Consider the following 15683-nt stretch of genomic DNA (forward strand, 5'->3'; position numbering starts at 1 on the left):
GTCTCTAATGACCAAGAAGCACTTGAAGAAATGTTCAACATCCTTACTCATCAGGGAAATGCAAGTCAAAATGACTCTGAGATTCCATTTTACACTGGTCAGAATGGCTAAGATCAAAAAATTCATGTGACAGAACATTCTGGTGAGGATGTGGAGCAAGGGGAACATTCCTCCATTGTTGGTGGGAGTGCAAACTTACATAACCACTTTGGAAATCAACTGGGTGGTTTCTCAGAAAACTGGGAATAGTTCTACCTCAAGATCCAGATAGACCATTCCTGGGCATACATCCAAATGATGCTCCACAGGGACACTTTCTTCCTCTTATTTGTAACCTATTGAGTCCAGTTAGTGTTGTCTATATGCACACAGGCATAGGTTCATACACTACATTTGTATAAGTAACTTTTACTCACCAGATACTGAGATGAGGTGAGAGGCATACCCAAGTTTTACAAATACATGGCTTAGGCTGAGCCCAGTGTTTCCATTTCTGTTCTGATTATTCATAGGCCTAACTCTAGAAGCTTCTAGCCTCTGTATCTGCTTACCTGGGCCTAAAATGTTTTCAACCTCTGAGACTTACTGTTGAATAAGCTTACCCTTTCTGGTTGTTTCTGAACTCTGGCTGGATGGTTCTGGCTCAAACTCTTCTCCAAACTGACTGATTCAATCTGACTTCTCTCAGCTTCTCACTGAAATGCTCTGCTTGGCCTCAAACTAAGTCTAGCCATTTGTTCTAATCTTCTGGCTCCTTCTTATTCTTTCCCTCCAACTGCCTTTGCTGACCTGCACTGCTTGAACTGCACAAACTAAACGGAACTCACAGCAAACTAAACTGAACTCAACTGCACTGCATGAACTGCTCTGAACTGAACTCCACTGAATTGTCTAAACTCAACTGCACTGCACTCATTGAACTATCGCCCCCTCCTGACTCACTCTGCGCTGCTCTTAAGTAGCCTGTGTCTCCTGGCTGTTCTCATGAGAATGGAGCAGAGCCTATCTCTGACTCATTCTGTCAAATCTTTTGTCATTTTGTCTGTCCTTCAATTAGATGTCACTTGCAAACATGGGTGTCCGCTTCTACAAACTAATTTTACCTTCATTATTTTGGATGAAAGGCATGTACTGAGTGTGTGTCTGTATTCCAGCCAAAGGTATTGAAGTGTCCATTCCAGCTGGATCACACAGACCTAGGTCCTTGGATATGACACCTTGTCAGAGCAACCATGCTACTGGATTAAAATTCCTTTATACATAATGGCCACCCTTGTAAACAAAAGTGGCTGTCCATCTCAGCAGCCCTCACCTGCCAGCAGTTTCTCAGTAAGGCATAGGTCCTTGAGCTTCTCCCCACTCCACTCTGTAATGTTTAGTCGGCCTGCTAAAGTATGATGCACATTTTAAAAAGCAGAAGGCTGATTCTGAGTCACAGATAGAAGTGATGACCATCTGAGTGGAACCTAGACACAAAATGAGTAGGGCATTGTCAGATGAGGAAGAATAAAAGGAGGATTTTAGACAGAAGGAACAGATATACAAAGGTGTCAGATTTGACTATGCACAGAGTTAAGGGAAACAAAATCATTCAGTGTGCCAGTGGTGAATGTGTCAAAGGGAGTCCATGGGTAAGATAAGAGCAGATTGGTAGTGTAGTGACTTCATGTTAACAGGCTGTGGACATGTTAGTCCTGGAACTTCTTGAAGCCAGTGAATATTAAAATAGCATAGTGAGAAGTAGGTGTAATTCAGTGGTAGAGCAATTACCTAGCATCAAGGGAGTCCTGGTTTGATCCCAAGCACTACAAAAGTAAACAAACAAAGTAAAATAAAATACAGAATTAATACGATCACATATACAGGCTTAATCCAATAAGATCAACCAGGCAACAAGGAGGAGAAATCAAAAACAAGAAGCTGCATACATGGATGTGCAGCAGTCCCGAAGGCAACAGATGACGTTAGGAGGTAGTGATCAGGAGAGGTTCCCCCTGATAAGTACCTTATTGATAGGATATATAGGAATTATTATCTGTTATTATACTATGGGAACAGCAATGAAATTAATATTTTGGATAATAGAGTTCATTGTGTAACTCATTTTGCAAAGGCAACAACGATTATTACATCTGTATGGCTCATTAACTAAAGGAAATAGTAGAGCCCTGGAAGACCCTCCTCCAGTGGGACAGCCACATACACAGATTGCCTGACTTTACAGGGACCCAGAAAGCAGCTCCATCACCCCAGACTCAATTTCACCCAGTCTAGTCTCCCCTCAAGTCACCTAATCTGCCACCCATCTCCAATCTCTGGCCCAGTGAGCGAAAGACACAACTAACTGCCTAAGTCCAGATACCCAAGTCCATTGGGAAAATATAAGCAATATGGAAAGCCAAGACAGTATGTCTTCCTCCAAAAACATCACTGACCTCTAGTAGTGGTCCCCTAGAAGAAAAAAAAAATAGATGAAATTCAAAATACAAAATTCAAAAGAACAACTCTGCAAATGTTCAAAGAGTTCAAAGAATTTATAGAGAACATAAACAAATACCCAAATGACTTGAGAGAGGTTGGGAATGAACTAATTGAAACAGAAAAAACAAATGAACAAATAAATACATGAAACAGGGGAAACAATGATATGAAAATTTACTTAAATAAGAAGATACAAACACGGGCGTGGTGGCGCATGCCTTTAATCCCAGCACTTGGGAGGCAGAGGCAGGTGGATTTCTGAGTTCGAGGTCAGCCTGGTCTACAGAGTGAGTTCCAGGACAGCCAGGGCTGCACAGAGAAACCATGTCTCAAAAAACCAAAAAGAAGAAGAAGAAGGAGGAGGAGGAGGAGGAGGAGGAGGAGGAGGAGGAGGAGGAGGAGGAGGAGGAGGAGGAGGAGGAGGAGAAGAAGAAGAAGAAGAAGAAGAAGAAGAAGAAGAAGAAGAAGAAGAAGAAGAAGAAGAAGAAGAAGAAGAAGAAGAAGAAGATACAAACACTAAAGAAAAGCCTAACCTAAATTGAAACTGGAAACAAAAATTTCAACAAAGCTCGGTGGAAAGCCACACCAACAGAATGGATCTTCTGGAAGACAGATAAGGTAGAAGAATTAAATTATTCAAATAAAATGATACCTTTTTTTTTAAACTCATGAACATAGCATGCAAGATCTTTAGAGCACCATAAAAGACCATACCTATGAATTATGATTAGGAAAAGTAGAGAGTAATTCCAGGTCAAGACATAGAAAATGCTTTCAATTAAAAAAAAAAAACTTAAAAAAAAAACCTTGAAATTTGAAAAACAGATACCCATACACATACAAGAGGCTTAAAGAATACTAAGTAGATAGAACCATAAAAGAAAACTCCATATGGTATATTATAGTTAAAACTAAAAACACAGAATAGAGAAAGGATACTAAAATCTGCTAGAGAAAAGAGCCAACTCACAAATCACATAACAGCTGTGTATGTGATGGAAAAGGTTAAAGCCAGAACGGCTTGGAAGGATGTACTCCAAGCTCTAGAACACCATAATTTCCAATCTAAAATACTATACCTAGCTAATGCATTCCTTTATACATTAATACTTTATTTCTTTATATATTCCTAAGCCAGCTCTAAAGAGGAAATGAGGAGGAATATTTTGAGCTGAAGAGAAAAATAATCTCCCCCTAGAGGCCACAGGGAAAAATTAAAAACATCGGGGTAGTTAATTTTTAAGACACTGTGTAGTGGTATATGCCTTTAATCCCTGCACATGGGAGGCAGACGCAGGCATCTGTCTATGAGTTCAAAGCCAGCCAGAAGTGAGCCTATGTCTTGAAGAAAAGTCTGAGAAAATGCTAAAAACATTTAAAACTAGAAATCAGTACACATCTTTCAATAATAACTCTGACTATGGGTAGTTCCGACACCCTAATAAAAGGGCACAAAGTGGAAGATTGGATTAGAAAACAAGATCTATCTTTGTGCTGCTTTCCAGAAACACACGTCACCATCAAGGATAGACCACTACCTGTGAGTACAATGATAGAAAAAGATATTCCAAGCAAATGGAACTAGTGCAGAAACAGGCCTTGCTGTTTTAATAATGACAAAGTAGACACAAACCAAAAGTGGTTTGGAGAGATAAAGAAGGCTACTTCATTCTCGTTAAGTAAACAATCCATCAAGATAACATTACAATTTTAAACATACACACATCAAACACAGATATGTCCAGTTTCATAAAACAAAACTAGTAGATGTAAAGCCACAGACTAACCACCACATAGTCATTGAGGGGGACTTCAATACCCCATTCTCGCTAATAAGTAAATTATCCAGACAAAAATATAGTATAGAAGCAATGGTGTAAAATGATACCATAAACCAAACGGACTTAATAAACACTGCAGAACACCCCACCCAGACACTAAAGAAGTCACATTCTTCTCACCAACATGTGGGACAAAAAGAAGGCCTTAACAAGTATCAGAAAGGTGAAATGACATCCTGCATTCTGTCCAAACACAATGGAATAAAGATGGTATCAACAGCAAGAGACAAAAGATACACATTACTGGAGACCAAACAGCACACTATTGAAAGGTAAGTGGGTTGCTGAAAACAAGAAGGGGAAAGTATTTGTAGAATGTGAATGAAAATCCAACATACCAAAATCTATGGAACATAGTGAAGGCTGCCTTAAGAGAAAAGTTTTTAGCACAAAAAAAGCAAATGATTTCTGGAGCTGGAGAGATGACTCAGTAATTAAGTGCACTTTATGATCTTGCAGAGAACCCAGATTTAGTTCCCACGCCCACATGTTGGCTCACAACCATCTGAAAGTCCAGTTCTAGGGGATCCAACGTATCTTCTGACCCCTGAAGCATGGTGCACATATGCACATGTATGCACACATAAACAATAAATATTTTTAAATTTTTGAGAATTTTCAAATTAATAACTCAATAGTGCAACTTAAAACTTTATAAAAATAAGATCAATCCAAAGCTAAAAGCAGTATATGGGAAGTAATAATGAAGGCCAGAGAAGAAATTAATAAAATGCAAACAAATGTTACAAAAAATAAAATTCCTTGTCTTCCTTGTAAAGATAAAGAATATTGACAAATTCCTTATCCGAATTAACCAAAAGAAAGAGAGAATACACAAATAAATAAATTTTGAGATAAAAGAGATAATAATAGATACTAATAAAATTCAGAAAACTGTAAGATGTTAACTTTAAGTGTATATTCCAATAATTGGAGAATCTAAACAAAAAGGATGAATTTCTGGATGCATATGACTTATCAAAATTAAATCAAGATAAATTAATAATTTTAAAAAATCTTATTAACCATGTGCTTGAAGCAGTAACAACAATAACATCAACAACAATAATAATAAATTCCCCCAACCAGAAAATATCCTATGACCAGATGTAGATTCACTGTAGAATTCTATCAGTTCTTCAAAGAAGAACAAATACCAATATCACTGAAATTATTTCACAGAAGAGGAAGTGAAGGAATGCTTCCAAATTTTTTATAAAGCCGTTATTAACCTGGTACCCAAACCAGACAAAGACAGAACAAAAAGAGAAAACTACAGAACTTCCTGATGAATAGAGGCACAAAAACCCTGAATAAAATGCTTGCAAACCAAACTCAAGATTATACCAAAAAGGTCATTTACCGCGTGATCAAGTTGACTTCATTTGAGGAATACGGGGATGATTTGGCACATGGGAATCAATAAATACATCTCATCACATAATTAAAAATCACATGGTCATCTCAATAGATGCAGAAAAGGCTTCCAACAAGATCTAACATCCCTTCATAAGTAAAAAGTCACAGAGAAGCTGGGGATGATAAGAGCACATACCAACATAACAAAGGCTGTGTGTCCCAGAAGTACCGCCAGCCTTATACCGTCTCACTATAGTCAGAACGGGCATCATCAGAAATTCAAGTGACAACAAAGACTGGTGGCAGTATAGACTAGTGAAGCAACTTTGGAAATCAATCTAGGGCTTCCACGAAGAACCACACAGTCTGACCCAGGTATGCTGCCCCTGTGTGCATACACAAAAGAATCTATATCTCGCTACAAAGATGGTTGCATGTTCATGCTCTTTCCAGCTCTACCTTCAGTAGCTAGAAAATGGAATCAGTCTATCTGTCCATCAAGTGATGAGTAGATATTGAAAATGTGGTACACATGTACAACACAATTTTATTCAACTATAGAGAAAAATAAAACTGAGGAATTTGCAGGGAAATGGATGAAATTGGAAAACATACTGAGTGAGGTAATCCAGGCCGTGATAAACAAACAGCTCATGTTCTTGTCCATATGTGGATCTGCCTCTCTGATTTGTGTGTTTAAGTTGGAGTACACCCAGAAGTCAGGAAACTGGAATGGGGGAAGGGAGGGAGAAGGGGGAAAAGTTGCCTTGAGGGAATGGGCTCAGTAGCACCTAGGTAAAATGAGGATGGAGATGCAGAATACTGAGGGTAGACAGGCTCAAACAGGGAGAGGGCTTAGGATGTGGGGAAAAGGGCATGGTAAGGAGTCACAGAGCCCACTATCTGATGACCCTAGTTATAGACATAAAGGAGAGTATGAGGGCAGACCCCCTAGATAATGTTGGTCTGAGAACCAATGTGTCCCTAAACAAAAACCCCAGTGACAAGTGGGGCATTCTTCTACTCTGTTAGTCAGAGAGGCCCCAGGACCCTTCCCATATTGCCGCAGTCTCCGACCCACAGAGACAAGAACGTCACGGACACCAAGGCGGGGTCACGCGGCAGCTTCTTTACTTGCAGCTTTTTCACTTCCAGCTCTTTCCCTAGCAGCTTCTTCTTCCTCCATCCTTCTTGCAGCAAGTGCTATATTCCTATACTCACGGCAACTGACCTCATCTCGCTCCACACCACCTCATCCAATCAGAAATCACACACGCTCCAGGCACGAGCTCAGGGCGGTCACAGATAGACTGACAGATCCAATCCGGATCACGAGGAATACACATGCAGTTTCACTGCGCATGTTCTGGCAAGGCAGTAAGCATGTGGGGTTCACTGGGCCTGGCAATGGACCAGCGTGCCATCTTGGCCCATGCGGCTGCACCTACTTCCAGCACCATATAATACAGACTGTGTATTCCTCTTGGTTGCCCACCAAAGTTAATCAATAAGACTATATTGTTGAAAACACCACGTATCCTGTAGACAAAATAAAGAGAAATCTAACTGGAACTGAGAAGGAAACTTCTTCCCCTCTGGCCAGCTTCTATTGGGTAGGGTGGGGCTATTCAGGCTACTCAGGTAGTGTCTTGGTTTGGGCTACTAGTGCTATGATGAAACACCACGACCAAAGGCCCATTGAGGAGGAAAGGGTTTATTTGGCTTATGCTTCCTTATCTATAGTCCATCACTGAAGGAAGTCGGGTAGGAACTCAAACAGGGCAGGAACCTGGAGACAGGAGCTGCTGCAGAGGGCATGGAGGGGTGCTGATAACTGGCTTGCTCATTTTCATTATAGATCTGCATGAGTGTAGTCACTAATGGCCAAGCAGCACTGCCAATACTAAGCTATCTGGAAATCTCCTCTGCCAAAGCTGTTAATCCATAATACTTCCACTTAGCCTCAGACAGGTTTCTTGAACAAGGGTAGAAAACAGCCACCTTCTCCACCAAAATATCACAAGATTGGTCTCTAGATCACATACAAATATTCTCCTCTGAAACCTCTTGAGTCAGGCCCTGCAGTTCAAATCACCCTCGGCACCACTGTCTTCTATGCTTCTACCAGGCCGGCCCAGTCCAAAGTCCCAAAGCATTCCACATTCCTCCAAACAGAGCCTATCCCAGCAATACCCCAGACCCTGGTACCAACGTCTGTCTTAGTTAGGGTTTCTGTTCCTGTGAAGAGATACCATGACCATGACCACTCTTATAAAGGAACACATTTCTTTGGGGCTGGCTAACAGTTCAGAGGTTCAGGCCATTATCATCATGACGGGAAGCATGGTGGCCCTGAAGGAGCTGAGAGGTCTTCATCAGGATCAGCAGGCAGCAGGAAGAGAAAGCAACACTGGTCCTGGCTTGAGTTCCTGAAACAGCAAAAGTGAGCCACACCATCTCCAACAAAGCCAGGCCTCCTCCAATAAGGCCATACCTCCTACTGTGCCACTCCCTGTGGGCCTATGGGGGCCATTTTCATTCAAACAGGGAGTAAAGGCATGTAATGGTTTTACCAAGCTGTGAACTTTTATGAACTTCAAAACCAGTCAGTCAGCCAGGATGAGCCCACCCTCATAATAGTGACATGACCATGGGGTAAACAATGGCTCCCTGGTTGGATTTGAGGTTTTCTCCTTAAGAAGAAAACTTAATCAAAAAACAAACAAAAAACAGAAAAAAAAAATGACTGTAGTGGTGGTTCAAATAAGAATGGCCCCCACAGGCTCATACTTTGAATCATCATGAGGAAGTAGAATTGTTTAATGGAATTTGAAGGATTAGGAGGTGTGGCCTTGCTGAAGGATGTGTGTCACTTGGGGTGGGCTTTGAGGTCCCAAAAGCCCATACCAGACCCAGTCTTGCTTTCTCCACCTGTGAATCAGGAAGTAGCTCTCAACTCTGTCTGCAGCACCATGCATGCCAGGCCCGCCACCAAGCTCCCAAACGTGATGATAATGGACTAACCTCGAAACTGTAAGCCAGCCCCAATTAAATGCTTCCCATTATAATAGCTGTCGTGGTCTTGGTGTTCCTTCACAGCAATAGAACACTGACAAGCGCACTGACTTCTAAATATCTAAGTTTAAATCTATAAAAAAGCTACTCTCATTTTTTGAGAGGAAGCCTCATTTTGTAGTGAATAAAGGCAAACAGGTCTGCCATTGCCCAGTATGCTATAAAAAAAGGATGGTCGAGTGCTCGTCCCTAAATAAGGCATTTACCACACCTCCCTTCAGGATCAGGACACATTTCAGAAGACAGGGCTTGAAGAATGTGAGACCTTGAGACAGGAAGGAGGGCTGGAATGCTACTCTCCAATCGTGACTTAGCATGGTGATCATGGGCTCACAGCAACTGGGTGGATTAGCACTCAACCCGTACAAACAGGGCTGCCCGACAGTTGGCAAAGAACAAGAAAAGAGCTCATAGGGCCTCACCTCTTATGGGTGAAGCATTGGCAACTAACAGATTGTGGGGGCAGGGGGGGCGTAGTGTGGTGGTTTGAGTAGGAATGGCCCCCAATCATCCATGTATTTGAATGCTTGGCCATAGGGATTGGTACTATTTGGAGGAGGTGTGGCCTTGTTAGAGGAGGTGTGGCCTTGTTAGAGGAGGTGTGGCCTTGTTAGAGGAACTGTGTCATTGTGGGGGCGGAGCTTTGGGGTCATATGCTCAAGGTGTGCCAGTGGGCACACAGACTCCTGCTGCCTGTGGAGCAAGAGGTAGAAGTCTTGACTCTTCTGGCACCATGTCTGCCTGGATGCTGCTGTGCTCCCTGCCATGATGGTAATAGACTAAACCTCTGAAACTGTAAGCCAGCCCCCATTAAATGTTTTCCTTGATGATGGTTCTCACAGTCACCGTGTCCCTTCACAACAATAAAACCCTAACTAAGACACATGGTATTCAGTCCTGTCTCTATAGGTGACCCTTCTAGGCTCTAAGTAAGAGTCCTAAACTCAGCCTTGGGGGGTGGCCCTGCTTAAATGTTGTAGAATATAAAATAAGGCAAAAATGCATAAATACAGGAAAATAATTTGTGGGAGTGAGAGGGTAATTTGAAGGATTTGAGGAAGGAAGAGCAACCAGAATGTAGTGTGTGTGTGTGTGTGTGTGTGTGTGTGTGAGCGCGCGCACATGCGCGTACATGTTATGTGTCTGTGCATGTGTGTACTTATCAAATTGTCACTGAACAAAAATTGTTAATTAAAAAAGGGAGGTGTGGTTTCCACTTTCTGTTGTTTTAATTTTTATAGTATTTATTTGTTTGCTTGTTTGTTTATTATGATGGTTCTGCGTTGCAAGCATCTTAGACCTACTAAAGCAGACTGTCAGGAAATGAAGCTAAGTAATTCATAGTTTTTCAGTTTATCAGGGCTTCTGATAGTCAGCTGGTTTGAGAAGTCACTGTCATTGAGGATGTGAAAAGGTAATGACACCTTAGTAACAGGAGATCAGAAGATAATATGTGTTTTCTGCTCTATAGCTGAGACATTGCTTGCACCTCCCTGTCTAATTCTACTTGCCCATAGGCTTAGGCACATTTACTAGTTGCTAAAACTAAGTAATAGCCACCTTTTAGCTCTCTTCTTCCACCCATCTACCTTTGCAAAATGCATTATATATGTGCACAAAATAGACAAAACAATTCTTTCAAATATAAAACAGATTGTATAGCCTCCTGCTTAGAATGATCCCCAAACAATACTGTGGAGGTTTTTAAATAAGCCCATAAGTTCGCATTCTCCTCTTGAAAAGGCGGAATATGATCCCTTCTCCTTGACAGTGGGCTCTGCTTAGAGACTAGCATGTAAGAAACAAAATGTGGCCAAGTATCAATGGATGGAGTCTGGGATCAAGGCATGAAGCACAGGGTATGGCTTCCTTACTTAGGGAAAGCCAGCTGCTTGTCCTGACAGTACTCAAGGAAATCTCTAGAAAGATTCATGTAGCAAGCAACTGAAGCCTGCAACCAGCAACCTATAAAGAACTGAGTTTTTGATCAATAAGTACACAATAAGCCATCTTAGGAGAGCATCCCTCTGCTCCAGTCAGGTGGCTACAGGCCTAGCCAATGACCTCATTTCAGCGGCCCTAGAGACCCAAAGGGGAACCTGCCCCATACAAGTATTTCAAAGTTCTGATCCACAGGAAAAAACATTAGGTGATACACTCTGATTTGAAGCTTCCACACTGGAGTGTGGGTTGAAAAGCGACAGAAGATAGTTAATACATTTCCTGTATCATCCAAACTCCTTGCTATGGCCTGTACAGCCTTGCATACTTGAGGTTCTGCCTGTGTTACCAACTTTACCACTCATATTGCAGATGGAACTATGTATCCTCTAACAACTACCTACATCTTTCTTGATTGGAAATGGTTAGCACAGTTTATTCATTTGTATGTGTCCAAGTAAGAGCATTTCCTCACTGCCCTCCTAGTTATGCACTGTCAGATGACAACACTGTGATCAGCAGGGCGTAGGCAGGGTGGTGTGAGAACTTCTGGATTGAGTCTTTAAGGAGAAATAACCTGTCTTCTACTTCACTTTCCCTCACTCCTCTTGACTACAATACCAGGGCAGACGGGAAGAGAGAGGAAGCGTGAAGGAACTGGAAGTGGCCCTACTGATTGTCATGGGATAGACGTCCCATAGTGAGAACAGCAGAGGACTGAAGTAGCCAGCTTTGTCTATTTGAGCCTTTTCATTGTCGTGAGGAAAACACAAGGCTTTATCATGTACGCATGTCTCTGTGTTTGAGGACTTTTCAGTGTAATCTTCATTTTATACCCTGATGCTTGCTTACTGTAGTCTATCTACTAACTCTGAACTCTGTATACCTGTTAGTTTGTTTGGGATGCTTCCCCAGGTCCTTGTAAGGCTGACTCCTTGCAATTCGATTTCAATATTTTATATAGACTTAGGTTACTTATCTCACTATAGACGGTTATGAGCCACCATGTGGTTGCTGGGAATTGAACTCAGAACCTATGAAAGAACAGCCAGTGCTCTTAACCTCTGAGCCATCTCTCCAGCTCTAGACTTAGGTTTAAAAACCTACTTTTAATAATGGTTCTCAAATGCTTCGACCCCTCTCCTAGCCCACCATCCAAAGGTAGAGGAGAAAAGATGGTAAATAGGACAAGGGGATGTGGACCTGTTCAGAAGTAGTTCTTTGGGGGCAATTCCCATCTCTGTCAGGATGCTGACAGTCTAGTTCAGTAGTGTCAGTATACCAAACACAAATCAGCAGTGGTGGCAAAATCCAGCAGAAACTGCCAGGCCTCTGTGAGTCAGTGGAAGTGACCAGGACCAGTCAGGATACCAGATGTTCTCTGCCATGCCTCTCTCAACAAAGCGAAGATCAGTGAAGGCGAAGACAGAGACTGAGGAAGCCTTGCAAGGCTAGCTATGCAAGCACAGTGCCACTGTCCATTGAGTCCTATGTATACTTCCTCCAAGCATTAGGTGTCCTCCCACAGGTCTTACCTTAGGAAAACACCATGTGAGTCAGCCCCACCATGTGAGTCTGTCACGTGACTTATCCAGAAAGGTTCACTTCAATTGTATCTAAAGTACCATGGTTCTCTAGCCCAACATTAGGAGTACTATTCTTCATGGCTGCCATCTGCACCTGAAATGCTCTTATCCAGCTGCCTACTGCCTATCACTGGCCAATCCGTATGATCAAGAACCCCTGACGCTACGTTTCCTGCTGATTTCTAATGACAAGAAAGGACACTGATAGAGTAGATGCTGTATAAGTCTCCGCTGTGTGAAAAGAAAATGATTAATGATTAGTTAATAGTTAAGAATGTTGTGACTACAGCCCTCCAATCACGTGCCCATGATTCAACCTCCTTTATCTACAAAATTAGGTGACAATAATAAGTTACCAGAATAAGGGTTAACAGAAGTGTGCCAACAGGTCTTCTCCACCTCCCCCATCAGGGGGTTTGATTTAAGGGGAAGAAAGTCCCAAAAGAAACAATGGACAAGTCTCCTTTTTTTTTTTTTTTTTGTAAAGTTCAACCAGGAAAAAGAAAGAGCTTATAAAATACCATGCCCGGAGGACAGGTTCTTTCAGCCCTGATATAGTCTATTACGTTGACTCTAAGATGCCAGCCATTGTGAAATACACTATTGTTTAATGTACCACGAGAAAAGGAAAAAAAAATGTTGCCATGGTACATTTTGTTGCTGTTCCCAATTTCTGTCCCCACATGCCTTCTCAGCTTAACAGTGGGTAGAGCACACATCTGTACTCCATTGTCAGGCCTGGCCACGTGACTTGTTTTGACCAATTGAATGTAGGTGGATATGACAAAGACCATATGTGCTGGTTGGTTTTTGTCAGCTTGACACAAAGTAGAGTCACCTGGGAATAGGGAGCCTCACTTGAGGAAATGCCCCCATCAGATGGGCTTGTGGACATGTCTGTGAGCCATTTTCTTGATTGATGGTTGATGTGAGAGAGTCTATCCAAGCGTGGCAGGTGGTTCTGGGTTGTATGAGAAGCAGGCTGAGTAAGCCGTGGGAAGTGTCTCAGGGTTTCCATCGCTGTGAAGGGACACCATGATCAAGGCAACTCTTATAAAGGATGACATTTAATTGGGGCTGGATTACTGGTTCTGAGGTTCGGTCCATTATCATCATGGCAGGAAGCATGGCAGCATCCAAGCAGGCATGGTGCTGAAGGAGCAGAGAGTTCTACATCTTGTTCAGAAGGCAAACAGGAGAAGACTGTCTCCCATGTGGCTAGGAGGAAGGTCTCAAAGCCCACTCCCACAATGGCACATTTCCTCCAGCAAGGCCACAACTCCTACTAGTGGGCCAAGTATAGTCAAACCACCACAGGAAGCAAGCCAGTAAGCTGTACTCTTCCATGGTCGCTGCTACTTCAGTTCCTGGCTCCAGGTTCCTGCTTGAGCTCTTGCCCTCAATTCCCTCAGTGATGGAATGTGACATGGAAGTGTAAGGGATGCATTCCTCCTCAAGTTGCTTTTGGTCATTGTGTTTTGTCACAGAAACAGAAAACTAGGGTACCTTCCCCAAGCAGCTTTATATATGTTTATAAAGTTTGAATCAGCATTTGTTTCTTTATCCAAAGAGTCCAAGATTGTGGTTAGTCCTGTCTGGGTCCTAAAATACCATGCTTAGCAATATAGAGTTCTGCCCAGCTCAGTCCATCCCAGCAAAAGCCAGTGGAGCCAAAGCCTTCTTGTGTAAGCACACACACACACACACACACACACACACACACACACACACACACACATACTGAAAGCTACTGAGATTTTGCTAATAGCAGTCTAACTACTACTTGCCATCAATGATAAGTTACACTTTGATTTCACAGATGTAAAAATGTGGTCAAATTCATGTCTTAAAATCCAGAATATGAATAAGTATCATACTTACTATATATCCACACAAGATATATTCCCAGTTGCTCAGGCATTACAGTCAAGATGATGCAGCATTCATACGTTTCCTTGATAAATATATTTCCATTTTAGAATATCATATGGAACCCTGCAGCCTCAGGTCCTAACTGAAATGGGAAACACAATGAAATGGATGTCAAGTTCAAGTCCAAGAAAAAGGTTAGCGGTGGCTTGCCGACAGTGTTCCTCGTTCCTCCCTCCTACGACTTCGTATGGCTCTTGGGTTATATCCCAAAGACATCTTCCTCTTTCTTTCATGCCCCATAGTCCAGAGAACCAGATGCAAACGTTCTGTATTTGGTGAATCCAGAGAAATAAGGTAGCACAAACGGAGTACAAAGGCTGGTGGCATAGGCACGGGCCGAGTGTTTGAATACACGCTTGTGAAGTGAGGCTTTTCCTTCTTGCCAACTCAATGGGTGGCAATTAAAATGATAATAACAGAATAGCAATATTCATCATTAATCCTAACCGAGAAGAGCACCAACTCTATGCCTAGCACCATGCTGAAGGATGTATGTAAATAATGTCATTTCGTCAAGGCAGTAGTTTTACCTGTTAGTGAGCTTTGAGTGCTGTCAAGGAAATTGTTGTAACAAACCACTTGAAACCCTCGTAACTCAGAGTGACGGCTGCCTCACCTATCAGTCTACAGGCCAACTAGGCTTTCATGCTCTAGCTGGGCTCTGGTGCCCAGGTCTTGCTAAGGCCCTGCATGCTGAGTCAGGTTGTATTCATGAGCACATGGTTTGCATCCTTTACAGCCACCTGAGGCATGCTCTTCTCACATGTTGGGAGAAGTGTTAGAGCAAGTTGAGCTACAAGATGCCAGGCTTGGGATCAGCCCACTGGGACCTCTACCCACATTCTGTTAATGAAGACTAGCATTGCTACGGAAGAGATAATGTTCTCCCTCAGGGGGAATAGGGATAAATATTTGTCAAACGGAAAAAAAACGCTAAAAAATAAAAATCTCTTTTTCTTGCCCCCCACCTCCCCCTCATCCCCTACCCCTTCCCATACCTTCCCCTTCTCCCCCTCCTTTTCATTTCTCTATTTTACACAGAAAGTAGCCAAGGCTCAGAAGGCTAAATGACTTGCTCATAGACACAGTCAGGAACTAATGAAACCACAGTTTGAATCCATTGCATTTGATTCTAGAACCTTGTATCTTAGTCACCCTGTTGGCTTTCACAAACCAAACTCCAAAAGGCATTACAAAAGGAAGAGGAGGAGGAGGGGCAGAGGAGGAAGAGGGGGTAAAGGAGGAGCTAGAGGAGGAGGAGGAAGAGCAGTGCTGATTTTGAGACAATAAGCCAGACTTAAGGAAAATAAGTAGGCAAGATAAAACATTAACTATTTTGAGAGTCTAATCAATGAAGTTGTTTCCCTTACTTCTTTCCTGGCTGCAGTGGGGTATGTAGTAGGAACCCACCAAAAGATGCAGCTTCAGTTATTTTTAGAATTCCTCCATACAAACATATTAACATTTT

Source organism: Mus musculus, chromosome 10 (assembly GCF_000001635.26).
Source record: "Mus musculus strain C57BL/6J chromosome 10, GRCm38.p6 C57BL/6J".
Lineage (NCBI taxonomy): Eukaryota > Metazoa > Chordata > Mammalia > Rodentia > Muridae > Mus > Mus musculus.